This window comes from Mustela nigripes, chromosome 1 (genome assembly GCF_022355385.1).
Source record: "Mustela nigripes isolate SB6536 chromosome 1, MUSNIG.SB6536, whole genome shotgun sequence".
NCBI classification, from domain to species: domain Eukaryota; kingdom Metazoa; phylum Chordata; class Mammalia; order Carnivora; family Mustelidae; genus Mustela; species Mustela nigripes.
Genome location: NC_081557.1, coordinates 201,452,216 through 201,474,103, shown reverse-complemented (window position 1 = coordinate 201,474,103; position 21,888 = coordinate 201,452,216). Strand labels below are relative to the sequence as shown.

At 35.9% G+C, this 21,888-nt stretch overlaps 1 protein-coding gene across 5 annotated transcripts in view; it reads left to right on the top strand.

Annotated features, from left to right (window-relative positions):
- Positions 1-21,888, top strand: part of INPP4B (inositol polyphosphate-4-phosphatase type II B) — an 822,310-nt gene that overhangs the window by 318,934 nt on the left and 481,488 nt on the right. For 4 of the 5 annotated variants that reach the window (XM_059378706.1, XM_059378698.1, XM_059378714.1 and 1 more), the window contains exon 3: positions 16,079-16,130. The exons of the other annotated variant lie outside the window; for it this stretch is intronic. The gene's annotated coding sequence lies outside the window, so the exon portion shown is untranslated. The remainder of the gene's footprint in view (positions 1-16,078; positions 16,131-21,888) is intronic. 5 annotated transcript variants of the gene reach the window in all.

Below are 21,888 nucleotides of genomic sequence, written 5' to 3'. Positions count from 1 at the left end.
AGAGGCCCAATCAGAGCCAGGATCAAGCTCATGTAATTTCATACTTCAGCATTGTCTCTCTTTTTTTTCTTTTTCTTTTTTAACTGAATCTTTTTGTGTCCATTGGTTAAAAAAAAAAAAAGAAAGAAAGAAAGAAAAAGAAAAGAAGTGCCATTCATAACTATAAAGATCTTCTTGCAGCATCTAAGTTAAAAGAAGTCATATTTCCATAAAGAATTTATTTTATTAAAACAATTTGGTGAAAGACTTCCTTAACCTTCATGCTCATGCCTGCAATATGGACTTGTGAAGTACTTCTCATCTTGAAATTAGCTAAAATTTCAAAGTAGCTTTTTCGCCAAGGTGCAATTATATGCTTTTTGGTGTTTACAGCAAGTGAATCTTTCCAGTTCTTTAAGGCAATACTTAGTATGAGTCATATTTTCTGCAACTGACATATTCATTCAAGGCATCTTTTTATGATATCACAAAGACTTATGATACCCAGTGTTACAAATATTTAGGCAAGATAAATGGGAGTTTGCTTGAAAGATTATAGTTCAAGAATTTAGCTTCATGGTTATGTAAGTTCCTATTATATCTGATTTTAAATATGTATATATACTCACATACATAAAATCCTGATGCATTTACTAGAATATAGTTAGAATGTCAACATTATTTTTATAAGTTTCTGCCCTGTCACTGAGTTTGCAAGAAATTATTTTTAATGTATTACCATTTTTAACACACTCCAGATTGTTGGCTGCCCTTCTTGCCATGTGGATTTAACCAATTTAGCAGTCGGTGTTGAATGTGTTCCATATTTTAAAAAATAATGCTTACAAAGAAGGAGTATGGGAAGCCGCTTACATAAGGATTTAGGTAGATGATTAACAGTGAAAGCGAAGCTGTGCTTTTTGGTGCTTGTCCTATAAAGGTCATTCATGATGATCATTTCCCAGAATCCTTAAAGTTCAGGTGAGGGGTTTCTTGTTGTTTTTTAAGGTTTAGAAATTAAAAAAAAAAAAAAGATTGGGAATGATAATTTTCTTGAAATAAGAATTTATACATCCTGGACTCTAGCTTACTGTAGTTTTTTATTGCATCATTTTGAAATGAAGATTTGAAAAATTCTAGGTAAATTTTGAAGTAATTATTAAATATTTCTGGAGTCTGTGTGGTAAGATATTTTTCATTTTCCTTCCCTCCCTGTCTGTCTGTCTGTCTGTCTCTCTTTCTACACATATGTAGGCTTGTGTGTGTGTGTGTGTGTGTGTGTATAACATCTGCTATCTGAGAACTGGCTTATCTTCTGTTTTTGATCATTCGGGCAGCATCTTAGATATATGTATGCAAACTCCATCAAAAGTACCTACTTTGACTTCTTTTTAAGAAACTTCTCTGCCCCCTCTCATACCCGACCTAGGCCCTATTTCTCTCACTTCCCATTCTCATCTCTGGAAATTTGCGTCTGCTGATATTCCAGAGCTTAGCAGTTTTCAGTTTGAATATGTACACATTGCTTAATTCGAAAGTATTCTCTTGCTATTTATGAATCACAGCCATTGTGCTGTTAATTAAGCACGATTACCATAATATCTCTTATTTCCTGAAACTTATGTCTAGTAAACCCCTTGAAAATTATTTGGGATTGGTTGGAGTAGTTTCAGATGGAAAAATGAAAGTTACATTAAGAGAGAGCCAAATTTCTATAGCACTCCCCTCAGATCAGTCCAATTCAAACCTCAGACGGAGGTGTTCTGGGAGCTGGTTACACACACTGAAGTCCAAGATGATTGCCGCATGTGTGGGAGACACGTACTACTTCATTTTCTCTCCCTTCTCTCTCCAGAGTTCAGCATAACCAAATGTAGGAACAATAACAGAATTCCAATGGGGTATTTTTTTTTTTTAATTTGAGTATAGTTGACACACAATGTTACATTAACTTCAGGTGTACAGCATAGTGATTCAACTTCTCTATACCTTATTCTATGCTCACCACAAGAATAGCTACCATCTGTCATTATACAACACTATTACGATGTCATTGACTATATTCCCCATGCTGTGCCTCTTATTCCCCTGGTTTATTCATTCCGTTATGGAAACCTGTATCTCCCACTCCCTTGCACTCATTTTGTCCATCCTACCACTCTCCTCCCCTCTGACAACAATAGTTTGTTCTCTGTATTTATAGGTCTGCCTCTGCTTTTTTGTTGTTTATTCATTTGTTTTATTTTTTTTTAGATTTAACATATAAATGAAATCTTATAGTATTTTTCTTTTTCACTGTAATACCCTCTAGGTGCATCCATGTTGTTGCAAATGTCAAGATCTCATCTTTTATTATGGCTGAATAATATTCCATTATCTATATATAAATTTTTATATATGTCACATTTTCTTTATCCATTTGTTTATCAGTGAACACTTAGGTTGCGTCCATATCTTGGCTATTGTAAATAATGCTACAATGAACACAGGGGTGCATATATTTGGCTTTTTAAATTAATTTTTAAAAAATTTTTATAGGGCACCTGGGTGGCTCAGTGGGTTAAGCCACTGCCTTCGGCTCAGATCATGATCTCAGGGTCCTGGGATCGAGTCCCGCATCGGGCTCTCTGCTCAGCAGGGAGCCTGCTTCCCTCTCTCTCTCTCTCTGCCTGCCTCTCCGTCTACTTGTGATTTCTCTCTGTCAAATAAATAAATAAAATCTTAAAAAAAAATTTTTTATAAACATATAATGTATTTTTATCCCCAGGGGTACAGGTCTGTGAATCGCCAGGTTTACACACTTCACAGCACTCACCATAGCACATTGGGGACCGTCCCCAATGTCCATAACCCCATCACCCTCTCCCAACCCCCCTCCTTCCAGTAATCCTCAGTTTGTTTTGTGAGATTAAGAGTCACTTACAGTTTGTCTCCCTCCTGATATTTTGCTAAACATAGTACCCTCTAGTTCCATCCATGTCATTGCAAAAGGCAAGATTTCTTTATATATATATATATATATATATATATATATATATATATATCACATCTTCTTCATCCATTCATCTGTTGATGGACATCTAGGTACTTTCCATAGTTTGGCAATTGTGGGCATTGCTTCTATAAACATTCAGGGGCATGTGCCCCTTCGGATCAGTACGTTTGTATCCTTAGGGTAAATACCCAGTAGTGCAATTGCTCTATTTTCAACTTTTTGAGGAACCTCCATGCTGTTTTCCAGAGTGGTTGCTCCAGCTTGCATTCCCACCAACAGTGTAGGAGGGTTCCCCTTTCTCTGCATCCTTGCCAGAATCTATCATTTCCTGACTTGTTAATTTTAGCCATTCTGACTGGCGTGAGGTGGTATCTCATTGTGGTTTTGATTTGTATTTCCCTGATGCCGAGTGATGTGGAGCATGTTTTCATGTGTCTGCTGCAAAGAAGACATCTTTGCAGAAATGTCTGTTCATGTCCTCTGCCCATTTCTTGATTGGATTATTTGTTCTTTCGGTGTTGAGTTTGCTAAGCCCTTTATAGATTTTCTATTCTAGCCCTTTACCTGATATGTCATTTTCAAATATCTTCTCTCATTCTGTCAGTTATCTTTTGCTTTTGTTAATTGTTTGTTTGTTTGTTAACTGTTTGTTTCCTTTGCTGTTCAAAAGCTTTTGATCTTGATGAAATCCCAATAGTTCCTTTTTGCACTTGCTTCCCTTGCCTTTGGCGATGTTCCTAGGAAGAAGTTGCTGCAGCTGAGGTCCAAGAGGTTGCTTTCTGTGTTCTCCTCAAGGATTTTGATGGATTCCTTTCTCACATTGAGGTCCTTCATCCATTTTTAGTCTATTTTCATGTGTGGTGTAAGGAAATGGTCCAGTTTCATTTTTCTGCATGTGGCTGTCCAATTTTCCCAACACCATTTGTTGAAAGAGGCTGTCTTTTTTCCATTGGACATTATTCCCTGCTTTGTAGAAGATTAGTTGACCAGAGAGTTGAGGGTCTATACCTGGGCTCTCTATTCTGTTCCATTGATCTATGTGTCTGTTTCTGTGTCAGCACCATACTGTTTTGATGATGACAGCTTAGCAATAGAGCTTGACGTCTGGAATTGTGATGCCATCAACTTTGGCTTTCTTTTTTAATACTCCTTTGGCTTTCTTTTTCAATATTCCTTTGGCTATCCAAGGTCTTTTCTGGGTCCATATAAATTTTAAGATTATTTGTTCCATTTCTTTAAAAAAAAAATGGATGGGATTTTGATAGGGATTGCATTAAATGTGTAGATTGCTTTAGGTAGCATAGACATTTTCACAATATTTGTTCTCCCAATCTGGGAGCATGGAACATTTTTCCATTTCTTTGTGTCTTCCTCAATTTCTCTTGTGAGTACTTTTTAGTTTTCTAAGTACAGATTCTTTGCCTCTTTGGTTAGGTTTATTCCTAGGTATCTTATGGTTTGGGGTGCACTTGTAAATGGGATTGACTCCTTAATTTCTCTTTCTTCTGTCTTGCTGTTGGTGTATAGAAATGCAACTGATTTCTGTGCATTGATTTTATATCCTGACACTTTGCTAAATTCCTGTATGAGTTCTAGCAGTTTTGGAGTGAAGTCTTTTGGGTTTTCCACATAAAGAATCAAATCATCTGCAAAGAGTGAGAGTTTGACTTCTTTGCCAATTCTAATGTCTTTTATTTCTTTTTGTTTTCTGATTGCTGAGGCTAACACTTCTAGTATTATGTTGAATAGCATGACATCCCTGCCATGTTCCTGACCTTAGCAGAGAAGCTTTTCGTTTTTCTCCATTGAGAATGATATTTGTGGTGGGTTTTTCAAAAATGGCTTTGGTAATATTAAGGAATGTGCTCTGTATCCCTACACTTTGAAGAGTTTTGATTAGGAAGGGATGCTGTACTTTGTCAAATTCTTTTTCAGCATCTATTGAGAGTATCATATGGTTCTTGTTCTTTCTTTTATTAATGTATTGTATCACATTTATTGATTTGCCGATGTTGAACCAACCTTGCAGCCCTGGAATAAATCCCACTTGGTCATGGTGAATAACCTTTTAATGTACTGTTGGATCCTATTGGCCAGTATTTTGGTGAGAATTTTCACATCTGTGTTCATCAAGGATATTGGTCTGTAATTCTCTTTTTTTGTGGGATCCATGTAAATGTTTGGTAGAATTCCCCTGGGAAGCCGTCTTGCCATAGACTTTAATTTGTTGGGAAATTTTTGATGACTGCTTCAATCTGCTTACTGGTTATGGGTCTGTTCAGGTTTTCTATTTCTTCCTGGTTCAGTTGTGGTAGTTTATATTTCTCTAGGAATGCATCCATTTCTTCCAGATTGTGAAATTTGTTGGTGTAGTGTTGCTCATAATATCTTCTTATAATTGTTTGTATTTCTTTGGTGTTGGTTGGGTTCTCTCCTCTTTCATTCATGATTTTATTTATTTGGGTCCTTTCTCCTTTCTTTTTGATAAGTCAGGCCAGGGGTTTATCAATTTTATTAATTCTTTCAAAGAACAAGCATCTAGTTTCATTGATTTGTCCTATTGTTTTCTTAGTTTCTATTTCATTGATTTCTGCTCTGATCTTTATGATTTCTCTTCTCCTTCTGGGTTTAGGCTTTCTTTGCTGTTCTTTCTCCAGCTCTTTTAGGTGAAGGGTTAGGTTGTGTATTTGAGACCTTTCTTGTTTCTTGAGAAAGGCTTGAATTGCTATATATTTTCCAATCAGGACTGCTTTCACTGCATCCCACAGATTTTGAACCATTGAGTTTTCATCATCATTTGTTTCCATGAATTTTTTCAATTCTTCTTTAATTTCCTGGTTGACCCATTCATTCTTTAGAAGGATGCTGTTTAGTCTCCATGTATTTGGGTTCTTTCCAAATTCCCTCTTGTGATTGAGTTCTAGCTTCAGAGCATTGTGGTCTGAAAATACGCAGGGAATGATCTCAATCTTTTGAACCAGTTGAGACCTGATTTGTAACCCAGGATGTGATCTATTCTGGAGAATGTTCCATGTGCACTAGAGAAGAATGTGTATTCTGTTGCTTTGGAATGGAATGTTCTGAATATATCTGTGATGTCCATCCTGTCCAATGTGTCACTTAAGGCCTTTATTTCCTTGTTGATATTTTGCTTGGATGATCTGTCCATTTCAGTGAGGGGAGTGTTAAATTCCCCTATTATTAATGTATTCTTGTCAATGAGTTTGTTTAATTTTGTTATTAATTGGTTTATATAGTTGGGTGCTCCCATTTTAGGGGCATAGATATTTAAAATTGTTAGATCTTCTTGTTGGACAGACCCTTTGAGTATGATATAGTGTTCTTCCTTATCTCTTATTATAGTCTTTGGCTTAAAATCTAATTGATCTAAGGATTGCCACCCCAGGTTTCTTCTGATGTCCATTAGCATGGTACATTGTTTTCCATTCCCTCACTTTAAATCTAGAGGTGTCTTTGGGTCTAAAATGAGTTTCTTGTAGGCAGCATATTGATAGGTTTTGTTTTTTATCCATTCTGATACCCTGTGTCTTTTGAATGGGGGTATTTAACCCATTTACATTCAGGGTAACTTTTGAGAGATATGAATTTTCTGCCATTGTATTGCCTGTAAGGTGACTGTTACTGTATATTGTCACTGTTCCTTTCTGATCTACTACTTTTAGGCTCTCTCTTTGCTGAGAGGACCCCTTTCAATATTTCCTATAGAGCTGGTTTGATGTTTGCAAATTCTTTCAGTTTTTGTTTGTCCTGGAAGCTTTTTATCTCTTCTTCTATTTTCAATGATAGCCTAGCTGGGTATAGTATTCTTGGCTGCATGTTTTTCTTGTTTAGTGCTTTGAATATATCATGCCAGTTCTTTCTGGCCTACCAGGTCTCTGTGGCTAAGTCTGCTGTCAATCTAATATTTTTACCATTGTATGTTACAGACTTCTTTTCCCGGGCTGCTTTCAGGATTTTCTCTTTGTTGCTAAGACTTGTATATTTTACTGTTAGATGATGTGGTGTGGACCTATTCTTATTGATTTTGAGGGGGGTTCTCTTAACCTCCTGAATTTTGGTACTTGTTCCTTTTGCCATATTAGGGAAATTCACTATAATAATTCTCTTCAATATACCTTCTGACCCCCCCTCTTTCTTCTTCTTCTGGAATCCCGATTATTCTAATGTTTTTCATCTTATGGTGTCACTTATCTCTCAAATTCTCTTCTCATGGTCCAGTATTTGTCTCTCTTTTGCTCAGCTTCTTTATTCTCTGTCATTTGGTCTTCTATATCACTAATTCTTTCTTCTGCCTCATTTATCCTAGCAGTGAGAGTCTCCATTTTTTATTACACCTCATTAATGCTTTTTTTTATTTCAACTTGGTTAGATTTTAGTTCTTTTGTTTCTCCAGAAAGGGCTTTTTTCTCCAGAGAGGGATTCTCTAATATCTTCCATGCCTTTGTCGAGCCCGTCTAGAACCTTGAGAATCATCATTCTGAACTCTAGATCTGACATTACCAGTGTCCGTATTGATTCGGTCCCTAGCCTATGGTACTGCCTCTTGTTCTTTATCTTTGTAGTGACTTTTTCTGCCTTGTCATTTTGTCCAGATAAGAATATATGAAGGAGCAAATAAAATACTAAAAGGGCGGCAAAGACCCCAGAAAAATGCACTTAACCAAATCAGAAGAGACCCCAAATCATGGGAGTGGGGGTGGAGAAAGGGGATAAAAAGAATTTCAGAAAAAAAAATTTAAAAAAGAAAACAAATAAATAAAAATATAAAAAAGAAAAAGAATATATATATATTAGACTCGTGACTAGAACAGGGTCACTCACTTAATTTGGGGAATATTTTGGTCTTTTAGAAGAAACTACCTCCCAAAATTTTAAAGAATGAAAAACATATATAAGTGTAAAAACCCTGAAGTGATGGAATATGCCATAAGATGAAAAAAAAAATTTTTTTTCCTAATTTCTATAAAAGGAGTTGGTAAAATAAGTTGGTTGGGAGAATAAAGAAAAAGAAAGTGGAGAGAATTTGCTCAGGCCGGAGACTAGAACAAGCCGGAGCTAGATTTAGGGCATATTTTGATCAATTAGAAGAAATTGCACCCCAAATTTTTTAGAGGAAACAGCTCTATGTGTATACAAAAACTAAAGTTATATACAATGATGGATAAAATATGAATATAATAACGAAGGTTCAAAAAATTATTTTTTTATGAAAGGTATCGTTAATATAAACTAGTTGAAAAACGTTAAAAGAGGAAAGGGTAAAAGTTAAAAAACTTTAGCAGAAGAAAAAAATTAAATTAACTGCAAGACTAAAGAATCATGTGGAGAAAGCCATGAATTCCATGCTTTGCTTTCTCCTCCTCTGGAATTCTGCTGTTCTCCTTGGTAAGTGAACTTGGTCTTGGCTGGATTTCTTGTTTATCTTCTAGGAGAGGGGCCTGTTGTAGTGATTCTGAAATGTCTTGCCCGGGGTGGAATTGCACCACCTTTACCAGGGGACAGGCTAAGTAATCTGCTTGGGTTTGCTTTCAAGAACTTTTTTTTTTTTTTTTGCTTTCGAGAATTTTTGTTCCCTGAACGCTTTCTGTAGTGTTCAGGAGAACGGAAATGAAAATGGCGGCCTCCCAAGCTCTGGCCCGGAAGAGTCGAGAGTTCAGGGCCCCACTCCTCAGAGAAAAGCACTCAATCACCCCCATCTCCCTGATCTCCCACTGTGCTCTGAGCTCAGGCACCCTTTGACCCATTCAAGGTAACCTGGAGCTGAGAGCTCACTCCTCAGCTCTGTCTCTGTAACCAGCTTCTTGCTATAATACCTGTGAGCTCTGCAACACTCAGACACCCCTGATCCTTCTGTGACGCCAGGGGGCCAGGGGCCACGCTGACCCCACATGGGCTTCACTCCAGTTTAGCCTCTGGAGTGATGTCCCTCAGTGGAGCAGACTTTTAAAAGTCCTGATTTTGTGCTCTGTTGCTCCGCTGCTTGCTGGGAGCCAGCTCCTCCCCCGAGGTCTATCTTCCCGTTGCTTTGGATTCACTTCTCCGCCAGTCCTACCTTTCAGAAAGTGGTCAATTTTCTGTTTCTAGAATTGTTGCTCTTCTCTTCGATTTCTTGTTGGATTTGTAGGTGTTTACAATGGTTTGATAAGCTATCTAGCTCATCTCCTGCTACCTGATGTTGTCTCAACCAGCTACTTCTCTGCCATCTTGACTCCTCCAGGGGTGCATATACTTGAATTAGCGTTTTCATTTTCCTTGGTTAAATATCCAGTACTAAAATTTGGGGATCATTTATTATGTCTGTTTTTTTCTCTTTTTTTCTTACTTTTCTTTTTTTAATTTAAATTCAATTAGCCAACATATAGTACATCATTAGTTTCAGATGTAGTGTTCAATAATTCTTCAGTTGTGTATAACACTCAGTGCTCATCAGTCATGTGGTTCCTTAATGCTATTTTTAATTTTTTGAGGAATCTCAATACTGTTTTCCACAGTAGCAGTACCAACTTATATTCCCACCAACAGTACACAATGGTTTCTTTTTCCCCACATGCTTGCCAACATTCATTTCTTGTCTTTTTTATTTTAGCCATTCTGACTGGTATAAGGTAATATCTCATTGTGGTCTTGATTCAAATTCTTCTGATGGCTAGTGATGTTGAGCATCTTTTCATGTGTCTGTTTGCCACCTGTATGTCTTTTTTTTGGAAAAATGTCTATTCAGATGCTCTTCCCATTTTTGAATTGGGTTTTTTAAAGATTAATTTCAGCATTGAGCAAATGGCTAATGACTTTTACCTTTGGAGCAATATATTTGGTATCAACAGAAAGCTATTTAGACAGTTGATGAAGATTATTGATATTAATAACATGATAGTATTTATCAAACTAAAATAATTTTTCCGAAATTAATCACTTAAGAAAGGCATAGTATATTCTCTAGACTATAATTTTTTTCAAGTACCTCCAACTTTTTCTGTAAAATGTATCTTATAGGTGTTAACTATTGACTACCATGAACCATAAGAGTATACACTATAAACATCAGTTTCATGGACCACAATTTGGTTTTTAACATCAACAGAACATTGAAGGGGAAATGCAAGATTTGTGCAAGACATTAGGTGTGGCTAAACATCATACTGAATACTTGGCCAAAACGAAAAACACGTTAGGTAAAACTATAGCTCATTTCCAATACATGAGATAGAAGTAATGCTTGGCTGTCTACTTTTTGTGGCAGGAACACAATTTTAAGATCATAATAACAGGAGCACAAGGAAGATAAAAAGTTAACCTTTAGAAATCCCCATGGAATAGTAATAAAATGTCAAACTATAAGAAAAAAATAATAGCAGAAGTTTAAAAAATATTTTTACTAAGAGTAATTATATATTATTTATTAAATTGCATTAAATCCCATCTGTATGCCCAGTTCTATGTTAGGTTTGGAAATACAGAGATTCTTACAGTCTAGCAGGATAGACAAGTATGTGACCAGTTAATCCTGCCTGGGAATTATGAGGGCAGGTTATTTGAAGGGGGGAACTGCATCTTCAAGTAGGTATAGGGATTTTTCTAGACAAATGAGGCAACTCTGAAAAAAAAAATATTTGTAAAGTTGTAGGTGAGGAAGAACATGAGGTATTTTGGAAACTGTACACTTATCAGCTGAAACATAGGCTTTTATAGAAGATAATTAGAAAGCGCCAAGGCCTGATATGCCATGTGTATCTGCTTCCTTGATTAGAGCTTATCCTATGAAAATAGATCAATGGTACAAAGGTTTCGTTTCATCCTTTAAATGAGTTTACTTGTTTAGCTACTATTTTTGTTTTTGTCTTTCTTTATCATGTTTCCCCAAATCAAGTGGTCTCATGAATCATTATACACATGCAAATGAGGAAAAGTCTATTGAACATTTTACTCTTAAAAATGTCATTTGCAGGGGTGCCTGGGTGGCTCAGTTGGTTAAAAGTGTCCTTTGCCATTTGTTTCAAATTTCCACAAAGTGATAGGTCACATAGATAGGAGCAGAGGTTTAGATGTGAGAGGGCTATGCATTTGAGAGATGAGGTAAGTGAAATCTAGAAAAGTTTAAGTGACCTGCCCTTCGCCAGAGGAAGCCAAGAAAATCAACATCAGCTCTCCCATCCTTGGCTATTTTGCCTTCGTGTAGTCAAGTTCGTTGATGACAGGAGGGAAGATCCTAGCTTTCCAGATGCTGAGAAGTGCAGGAAGAGGCATCTTCAGTTCTGGAGAGGCCAGGGCACGCTACTCTATGTGCAGCTGCCACGTGTTTTGATTTCAGAAGATAACAATTTCTACTAGGAGGAAAATAAAATCTAAAATTGTAGAAAGACAGGAAATTATGATGACACAGTCTTTTGTTGATTTTCAGGTGGTTAATTATCAGTTGAATTAATGGTCATTTATCTTTTCCTGCTTAGAAATTGTTCAGTTCCAATTTTGAGAAGTTAAAGTCAGAAATGTTTTCTGAAGTGGAAAATGGAGAGAAGGAGGAGAGCTAATTATCAAAGTATAGACAGAAAAGAGATTTAGCAAATCAGCTAACATTGTTTATAGAAATATTAAATATAAGACTTTAGTTTTCATGAACCAAGTATTGAATGTTTAATTCTTATACAGTTAATTGGAAAACTTACTTTTGGACTATTAATCTGTCAATAGTTTTTCTTGCTGTTGAAAAAATAGGGCAATTATGATATAACTATACAGATGGTCCCCAACCTATGATGGTTCAACTTTCTACTTTATGATGGTGCAAAGATGATTCAACTTCAGTAAACATCATACTTTGAGTTTTGACTTTTGATTTTTTCCTGTGCTAGTGATATACAGTAGGGTACTCTCTTGTGATACTAGGTAGCAACAGTGAACCACAATACCCAGTCACCAGGCACTCACAAGTGTGACTGCTGATACACTTACAACCATTCTTTACCCATATAACCATTCTGGTTTTCACTGTTAGTACAGTGTTCAACAAATTACATGACACCTTCAATGCCTTACTATAAAATAGGCTTCATAATAGATGATTTTGCCCAATTGTAGGCTACTGTAAGTGTTCTGAGAATATTTAGAGTAGGCTAGGTTAAGCTATGATGTTCATTAGGTTAGGTGTATTATATGCATTTTTGACTTAAGGTATTTTCAATTTATGATGGGTTTATCAGAATGTAATTCCATTGAAGGTCGAGCTTCCTCAATCTTCTGTATAGTTTGTATACAGATCCTCTGTATAGTGATGACACTTTTTAGTCTTACAAAGTTTTGCTCTGTGGAGATGAATGCAGTCAGGGAAGGGTAGGAGCAGACCCCTCTAAGTCAGGTCCTAAAATAAACACCATCCTCATCCAAGTTGAAGGCCAGCATGGGACTGGGGATATTACACATGATATAAATATGTAGACTTTGGAGAAATGATGGGATATCCAGTTGAAAATTTTCTAAAGGGAATTGGAAATAACAGCTTGAAAATTGGGGTTGAGTATGTATGTTTTGGCTCTTTTTTAGAATTGATAATGGAAGCCTGGAGACTGAGAAAAATTTCCATGGAAAAAGAGTATGGAGTGGGAAAAAAGAGGATGATAGGGACGAACTTGGGAAATGTCTATACACATATAATTTATTGATAATAATACATATTATACATTGTATTACATTTATATATAATATATAAATTATATGTATTATGATATCTGTTATATAAATTGTTTATATTAAATAATACATTATATATATACATATATATACATATACATATATACATTATATATATATATAAAATTACCATAAAAACAATTACAATTAAGGAAACAGTAGGCGCCAGGCAGTCTGTATGGATTGGTTCATTTTAAACTCACAATCCATTGAAATAACTAATGAGATTAACCCTGTATTACAGATGAGAGAACTGCTATAGCTTGATTACTTTTCTTGCACTTCTACTTAATAAATGAAGAATAATAGCCATGGCAAAGAAACTGCTCACTTTTGCTCTCCTGTCATAGAGATTACTTTCATTTATGTACAGACCCTCATAAGAAGTGTCTAGAGATCTGCCATGGGTACAGAAATGGTAGATTGCCTGAAGTGAAGGGAGTACCTGCTTGGAAATTTGTTTTTGTTTAAATGACATAAAATTGTTGACATTTATCTGGAAGCAAGAAAATCAGATTTAGCTCTCTCCATGTAGGTGGATGAACTAAATTCTCCTTCAGCTTCTCTCTATCATGGAGTTGTTACTTAACTCAAGGAATAACAGCAGCAGATGAAAGATGTGTTTCCAGGTGCTCAGAGAACTTTTGTTGAATCACTAACTGGCTGATGACATTTCTAATGTTTGGGATTCCTAGACAAATTGTACATAAGTGTAGTCATTTGTACAATCCCTCACAATGATATGTGCTTCTTTTTGGTAATGCATGAAAATTGAAGTTGTTTTAGATATTTTAATATGAGCATAACACTGGAAGACACTAGAGAATGAACCCTTACTTCCCAGACAATGTATTTTAAGAACAAATGGTATTAATTTCAGTAACAATTAAATTATGCTATACCTGTGAAAAAGAGTACAACAGATGTACTTGCTATTAGATAATTATAGAAATATATATAGTTTTCCTCTCTTAGGTTAAAAACATTACCAGAAAATTTGAAAAAGATGTAAAGGTAAGAATAAATCAAAACCTGATGACATTATATAATCTTTGCATACTTGGATCTATTTTATTCTGTGATGCCCATATAAAAATATATATATCCATTTATTTTTATTTATTTATTTATTTGAGAAATATATCTCTCACATACACACACACACACATATATATATATATATATATATATATGTACATACATATGAGTGATATATCTCTCAAGAAGAATTTTTTAAAGATTTTATTTATTTATTTATTTATTTATTTATTTATTTATTTGACAGAGAGAGAGAGGGAGATCACAAGTAGTCAGAGAGTCAGGCAGAGAGAGAGGGAGAAGCAAGCTCCCTTCTGAGAGAGATCAGAGCAGAGAGCCTGATGTGAGGCTCAATCCCAGGACCCTGAGACCATGATCTGAGCCAAAGGCAGAGGCTTAACCCACTAAGCTACCCAGGTGCATCGGCATAATACAATATTTGAAAGTATTTTTGATGGCTTGAATTTGCAAGTATGGATCACATAAGATGGGCTATGATATGGTAGAGAAATAAACAAATTCAAGATTTAAAGACTTAGAAGACTTAGAAGAACAAAAGACTTAGAAGAACAAAAACATATTTCTCACTCAAGATACATGTCTACAGTGGATTGGCCAGGGTGCTAATCAAAATCTTTACAACTGGAAACCAAGATGAATGGGTGTCTACCATTCCCAGCAAAGTCAGCCAGTGGCAGTGGCAAAGAAACCTTGCAAATTGTGCACTAGCTATCAAAGCATCTACTCAAAGATTACACCCATAACTTCTAATATTTCATTGGTCAGAGCAAGTTCATGGCTATGTTATCCTAATAAATACAATCCTACTGTGTGCATAGAAAACGGGGGAAAGGAAATATTTGGTTGACTGGCACTGATGATTACAACACTGGCCCTGGTTCTATGTGTTCAAAGAGGCAAATGTGAGGTTTGGATGTTTACAAATTGTCACCACAACTTTCAAAGGCAGGTTGTATTATTGCAGCTTATAAACACATTATTTCATTTGTTTAAGTATTTTGCTAATGAGATCAAGGTGAAATTTTTATTACAATTTTTCTCTGTTTCACCTCACTTTGTTTTAAAAAGTATAATATGGGAATTGAGATAAGTTATGAAGAATGGATTTTTTCCTGGGGTGCTCGGAGGGCTCAGTGGGTTAAGGATCTGATTCTGGATTTTGGCTCAGGTCATGACCTCAGGGTTGTAAAATCAAGTCCTGTGTCCATGAAGTCTGCTTAAGATCCTCTCTTTCTCCCTCTACCCATCTCCCCTGCTCACCTCTGCTTATGAACTCTCTCTATATAAATATATAGAGAGACATATATAGAGACATCTATCTATCTATCTATCTAGAGAGAGAGAGAGAGAGAGAGAAAGAAAGAAATAAAATGGATTTATTCCTTTTTTAAAAAGTCAACAACAATTCTTGCTATGTTCATAGGGGGATGTTGACCAACGTGAACTTTAAAACTCAACATTATTTTTATTATTCGATTTTTAGAAGTATTTTTGTACATTTTAGAATCCAGGGCAACATTGATTTCTATTTGATAACAATCAAGATAAATGTTTGAAAGTCTATTGTTTTGAATCTTTAAGCTAAATAAAGATCAGACAAAGAGCTACTGTACAGTCCTCCTAGAATGATGCACAAATTTGTCCTACACTGATTTGAAAGCAAACTGTCTTTTAAGAAAAACTTTATGATTGTTGCAGAGCAGGGAGAACATTTGTCTTGTGTATGTATTCATGCAACTGAAATAGAACCCATTCAAATTGTAAGACTGAGGATATATTTGCAATACATTTTGAACATTGCCCTCCAAAGATAAAAGGGTGAATGGCACAATCACTTTTTAGACCTATAATTTTAGGCACCATGCACTGAAATGATTTTCTGATTCACTTATTTCTCGAGTCTCTGTTTCTGCCATGTGTTTCATTTGCTTTCTAAGTGCATTAATTAGTGGCCTCTGAATCTCTTTCTTTGCACTAATGTAAAAAAAATCCTTATACTTACTATTATGGCTTATAGCTCTTAACATACAGGAAAAAAAAAGGTAAGGTTTTCCACAAACCAATAAGGCAGGAGGTGAACAGACGAATGGCCTTTGAACAAAATTAAAAGATCTGAATTTATCAAGCTTCTTTTCATCCAATTATCCATTTCACAATTATAGTTGATTATTTAAATTTCTAGATTCTAAATATATTTCACTTTTACTCAAGTATTTTGATATATTCTGTTCTTACTCTTACTCTTCTTTTATAAAATGTTTCCTTTGCTTTGTGAATAATTTATACATGCATTTATCTTTCTTTAAATAGTTACTGAATATCTATCTTACTTTGTGGCAGGCTGCTGAGCTTTAACTGACGTGGGTCCCTCCCTCTTGAAGCTTGCTGTCTGGTAAGAGAGACAACCATTCATTAAATAATTGCACAGTTTAAAGTTGCTACTTTCCTAAATTCTGCAAGCTAGAGGAGTATGGGATTAGAGCATATAACAGGGAGAACTCCTCTTGTTGGAGTAGAGTGGAGTGGTTGGAGAAGTGTTCTCTGAAAAAGAACAGAAGGGTTAGAGATCTGAAAGAGAGATGAACTAGGAGCATGCAGGTGTAGTGTCCCATCAAGGGGCACAATCTATGCAAAGATGGTGGGATGGTTGGAAGCAGAGTTAGTCCTGAAAAGGACACAACCAAGAGCAGTAAGAGGAGCAGGGACCCCCTCCTGAAGAGGATGGAGAGGCCAGTGACAGGTCTTTACAGGTCTCCAGTGTTTTCATTATCCTGTGAACTAGGAGGCTTTTGAAAGTTCTTAAGCTGAAGAATAATATGTGATTGGAGTTTTGAATAGGATCATTCCAATTGCACTGCAAAGGAGGATTGGACCTGGGAAAGATCAATGTGGAGATAAGGTGGGAAGATCTTGTTACTATTGGGCCACAGATGACTAGATGACTCTAGCTTGCGTCAGATGGTAATGGTGGCAACAGGGACAAGTGGATATATGCTAATAATAATCAGAAAATAAAAGGAAGTTGATGAATTGAAAATAGGAATTAGATATCTATAACACAATTTTCTGAGGTCTATTCTCAGTGCAGCATGACTCAGGCTTCAATGTCTGGCTGTTGAAACAAAAGTATTAAAACAAAACATCATTTGTTTAAAATATTCTTGTGCATTAAAGATGGATGAATAATATATATGCTTATTAATTCTATCCAGCTTAATCAATGCATTAAAATCAATTTTTGCAAAGAAATGGAGAACTGTTCTTTGTAAATGGCACTAGCAAATCCTTTGTGGAGAAGCAGTCCACCTCTGTCTAGTGTCTTGCTTTATTTGGCATGGACTTTCCCCTTAGCTTGATACTGTGGAATTGACAGAAACTGTGACCTTCATACAGGCTTGTTAAAAAATCTATTCAAGAGAAATTGTATTCTGTTCGGAGAAGGACAGTGCCATTTTACTCAGGTGTGGATTAGATAATAGTAAATCATGTTGTACTAATGTTGAAAGCTACATCATCACATTTGACTCATAAAAGAGAAATTATTTCTCATAGACTATACAAATGTGCACAAGCAGCTACAGGCGGTCAATTTGTCTAACACCACTTCAAGTTTTTATATTTTCTTTCAAGTTTTTGATGCTAGATAACCATTTTTATTTATATAAGGTTTATCATTCTTCTGACTGATAGCCAAGGACTTCCCTAAGTCACAGTATTAGTTTTCCAGGAAAATCTATTCATTATGATACAAAAAGCTTTCAACTGAGAAGTTAGATGAAGGCTTCCTCCAGTTTCCTTCCATTCTCCCCCCTCCCTCTCCCCCTCCTCCCCTCTCTTTCCCCTTCATTTTTCCCCTCCCCTTCTCCATCACCTTCCTCTTCTTTTCGTTTCTGTTTTAAAGAGTGACCACTTACCTTGGTAATGACTCTTTCACACCCACATCATTTATCCATCTGAATATCTATTGACTTTTTCAAACTATATCTGGAATCCAGACAATTCTCACCCCCTTCACCATTACAGCTCCCATCTAAATCAACATCATCTCTATTTTATGTTATTGCAATGACCATCTGACTAGTCTTCTGGCTTTTAAGCTTGTCCTCAGGTTATAGTCTCCCCATAGTTGTCAGCAATCCCTGAAAAATGTCACCTGTATTATAACATTCCTATAAGTAAATGGTTCTTTGGCTGCCCATTTCAGAATAAGGGCTATGTTCCTTTCATAGTCCTTAAGGCACTGCATTATTACTGCCCTCGAGCTCACTCTCTGACCTCCTCTCCTCCTCTCTAGGAGCACCCTGCCTTCCTTGATATCTCTCAGACATTCTAAACATTCTCCCACATTAATGTTGCTATTTGTAATGCCTCAATGTTCTGCCTCCAGACACTGTGATTTGTTTCTTCACTTTCATCAGGGATGTACTCAATTATTGCCTGATCACAAAGGCCTTTTCTGACCACCTTGTCTAAAACAGTATCTGTCATACCATTCTTAGTTACTTTTCCCTGCCTTTTCTTCATTGTCTATATAAATCTTCTAATATAGATGTGTGTTTATCTATCTCTTCTTTTTTTTTTTTTTTTCACTAGAATTAAGCCCTGTAAGAGCTGGGACTTGAACTTCTGTTCAGCCTAGCATCTCCAGCATTTACAATGGTGCCTCAAGTGTTCAATTACTTTTGGTTTAAGGGAAAAATATTGCTATAGTTCACATTTTCTAGGAGCTGGAAAACCAAAAACTGATTGTTCCTTAGAGACTCCAGAAGAAGCGCATCTCTGTCCACAATCTGATTTTAGGATGTCTGACCTCTAGATCCATAGGAAAATACACTTGTGTTTCTTTAAGACACGAAAGCTGTGATAGGTTGTTTCAGTAGCAATAAAAACTAATAAACATATGGAGATGTCTAAGATGCAGCCTCATAATCCTTTTTAACTCAGTGCTTCAGGCATGTATGTATGGATTAGAATTAGCATACATGGTACTCATTATATTGTTCACTGGATTTTCTTTTGGGTATGTGGCAAAATTAACTGTTATTGCCCCCTTAAAGTGAAGTGTGACCATGTGACTTTCTTAGAAAGACGATTAGTTAGTGAAAGTAGCATGTGTAACTTCCAGGTAACATTTCTAAGCCTTTGCAAATTTTGCCATACTGCCATTTTTCTTGTTATTGGAGTGTAGAAATTTTTTAAAGATTTATTTATTTATTTGAGGGGTGAAGGAGCAGCAGAGGGAGAGGGAGAGAGAATCCCAAGCAGACTCCTCATGCTGAGCATGGAGCCCAAGGCATCTCAATCCCCCGACTCTGAGATCACAACCCTGAGATTGCAACCTGAGCTGAAACCAAGAGTCTGATGTCCAACCAGCTGCACCACCCAGGCCCTCCGTGAACATATAATCTTGATCAAATGTACTCTCCATGAGGCTGGTCTCCTGACAAAACAATGAGCACATTCCCTCAGAAAACACCAATGGACTTGTAGTGTGAATGAGAGATCATTTTGTGCAAGCTGTTGAGATTTGAGGGCTACTTTGTCAATGTAGCAAAATCTAGCCCAAAGGTTCTCAAAAGTTTTGATCATAGGATCTTTTTTACAATCTTAAAATTTCTTGACATCCCAAAGAGTTCTTGTTTATGTGGGGTTATCTATCAATTTTTATCATGCTTGCAATTAAAATAGACATCCTTAAATAATTCACGTAAAAATAAATCCATTTTATGTCCACATAAAAATATTTTAAGGAAAAAACTATAGTTTCCAAAGCAAAAATAGTTTTATGAGAAGAGTGGTCCTTTTATACATATTTGTAAATATTTTAAATGTTTAACTTTATATGAGCCAGCTGGATTCCCGTATCTGCTTTCACAGCATTCAAATTTGTTGTGGTTGAAGTATATGGAAAAGATCCAGCCTCATGTAATTATATTATATGGTTGTAAAGGGAGAAGTATTTTAATACCCTTTTCAGATAATTGTGGATATTCTTCTTTGATACTACACTAGAATTCTGTAAGTAGTAGTTTTTTTAAAGTGAATTGTAATGTGGAACTGAAATCATATTAATGAACTTCTCATACTGCTAACATAAGATCCGTTGGTCTGTCTTTTTTTTATTATTCAAGTATAGTTAACATACAATATTAAATTAGTTTCAGGTGTACAATATAGTACTTCAGCAATTCTATACATTTCTCAGCATTCAACCATAAAATTTGCAGCAGAAAACATAAGCAGTAATTTCTTTGATAGAAGCCATAAAAGCACTTTTCTAGATATGCCTCCTCTGTCAAGGAAAACAGAAACAATATTAAGCTATTGGGACTAAATCAAAATAAAAAGCTTCTGCATACCTAAGGAAACTATCAACAAAACAAAAAGGCAACTTACTGAATAGGAAAACATATTTACAAATGATGTATTGGATAATGGATTAATATCCAAAATATATAAAGAACTTACTCAACTCAAAACCAAAACAAAACAAAACAAAAAACAAAAAAAAACAAACACCAAAACAAATAATTTAACTAAAAAGGGCAGAGGAACTGAATAGACATTTTTTTCCCAAAAAAAAAAAAAAAAAAGATGACCAATAAACACATGAAGAGATGTTCACTGTCACTAATTATCAGAGAAATGCAAATCAAAACCATAATGAAATATCACTTTACACCTGTCAGAATGGCTAAAACCATTGGTCTATCTTGCACTTTAAATGGACATGTGCCTGTCTCTGGAAAAACATCCATTTGATCAACTGAAAAACCTTGATTCACTGAGTTTTGCAGATCTTTTACATGTTAACACATTTCTTTCTTTTTTTTTAAAGATTTTTTTTTAATTAATTAATTAATTTATTTATTTTTAGGCTTTTATTTTTTTATTTATTTATTTTTTTAATTTTTTATTTTTGATAAACATATATTTTTATCCCCAGGGGTACAGGTCTGTGAATCACCAGGTTTACACACTTCACAGCACTCACCAAATCACATACCCTCCCCAATGTCCATAATCCCACCCCCTTCTCCCAAACCCCCTCCCCCCGGCAACCCTCAGTTTGTTTTGTGGGATTAAGAGTCACTTATGGTTTGTCTCCCGCCCAATCCCATCTTGCTTCATTTATTCTTCTTCTACCCACTTAACCCTCCATGTTGTATCACCACTTCCTCATATCAGGGAGATCATATGATAGTTGTCTTTCTCTGCTTGACTTATTTCGCTAAGCATGATACGCTCTAGTTCCATCCATGTTGTTGAAGATTTTATTTATTTATTTGACAGACAGAAATCACAAATAGGCAGAGAGGCAGGCAGAGAGAGAGGAGGAAGCAGGCTCCCTGTGGAGCAGAGAGTCCAATGCGGAGCGACATCCCAGGACTCTTGGGATCATGACCCTAGCCGAAGGCAGAAGTTTTAACCCACCTAGCCACCCAGGTGCCCCAACACATTTCATGATACAATATCAAACCCAACATTCTTTCGTATTGCTAACAAAACCTGTAAAAGAGATTTTTATGTATCAAGAAGTTGTTAAGACACTATTGCCAGATACATGTTTTACAAAATTCTAACATTCTTTTAATATTCAAATTCCACTGAATTTGTTTTCCTTGAAGTAACAAAACTCACTATTTTCAAGAAATACTCAGTTCTGCAAATATCAGCAAAATACTCAAGCCTGCATAAGTATAGTTTTTAGGTTAATTATTCTTTCAAGTAAAAGTGGTTTGTAATGAAAAGAGCAGATAGTTCAACTTGCAACGCAAGCAGTAGTTCCCATAGATGACCATTATGAACACTGCTGCTAACATGGCTCTTAATGATCTCTGCCCCTAGGAAATCATGCTTTTGTGTCATTCTTTCTCCTTGAGAGAGTTGGAGCTGGTGACTTGCTTCTAACAAATAGAGTATGGCAAATGTGAGGCAGAGTCACTTCTGTGATTGGATATAAAAGACTATGATTTCCATCTTGCTGAATTTCTCTGGTTCTTCTCAAATGCTTGCCCCCATAGAGAGAGCAACCTGGCAAGGAATGGAGAGTGCCCTCCTAGCCAATAACTACAGGGAACTGAGGTTCTCAGTCCAAGCACCCCAAGTAATTGAATCCTACTAACAACCACATGGATAAGATTGGAAAT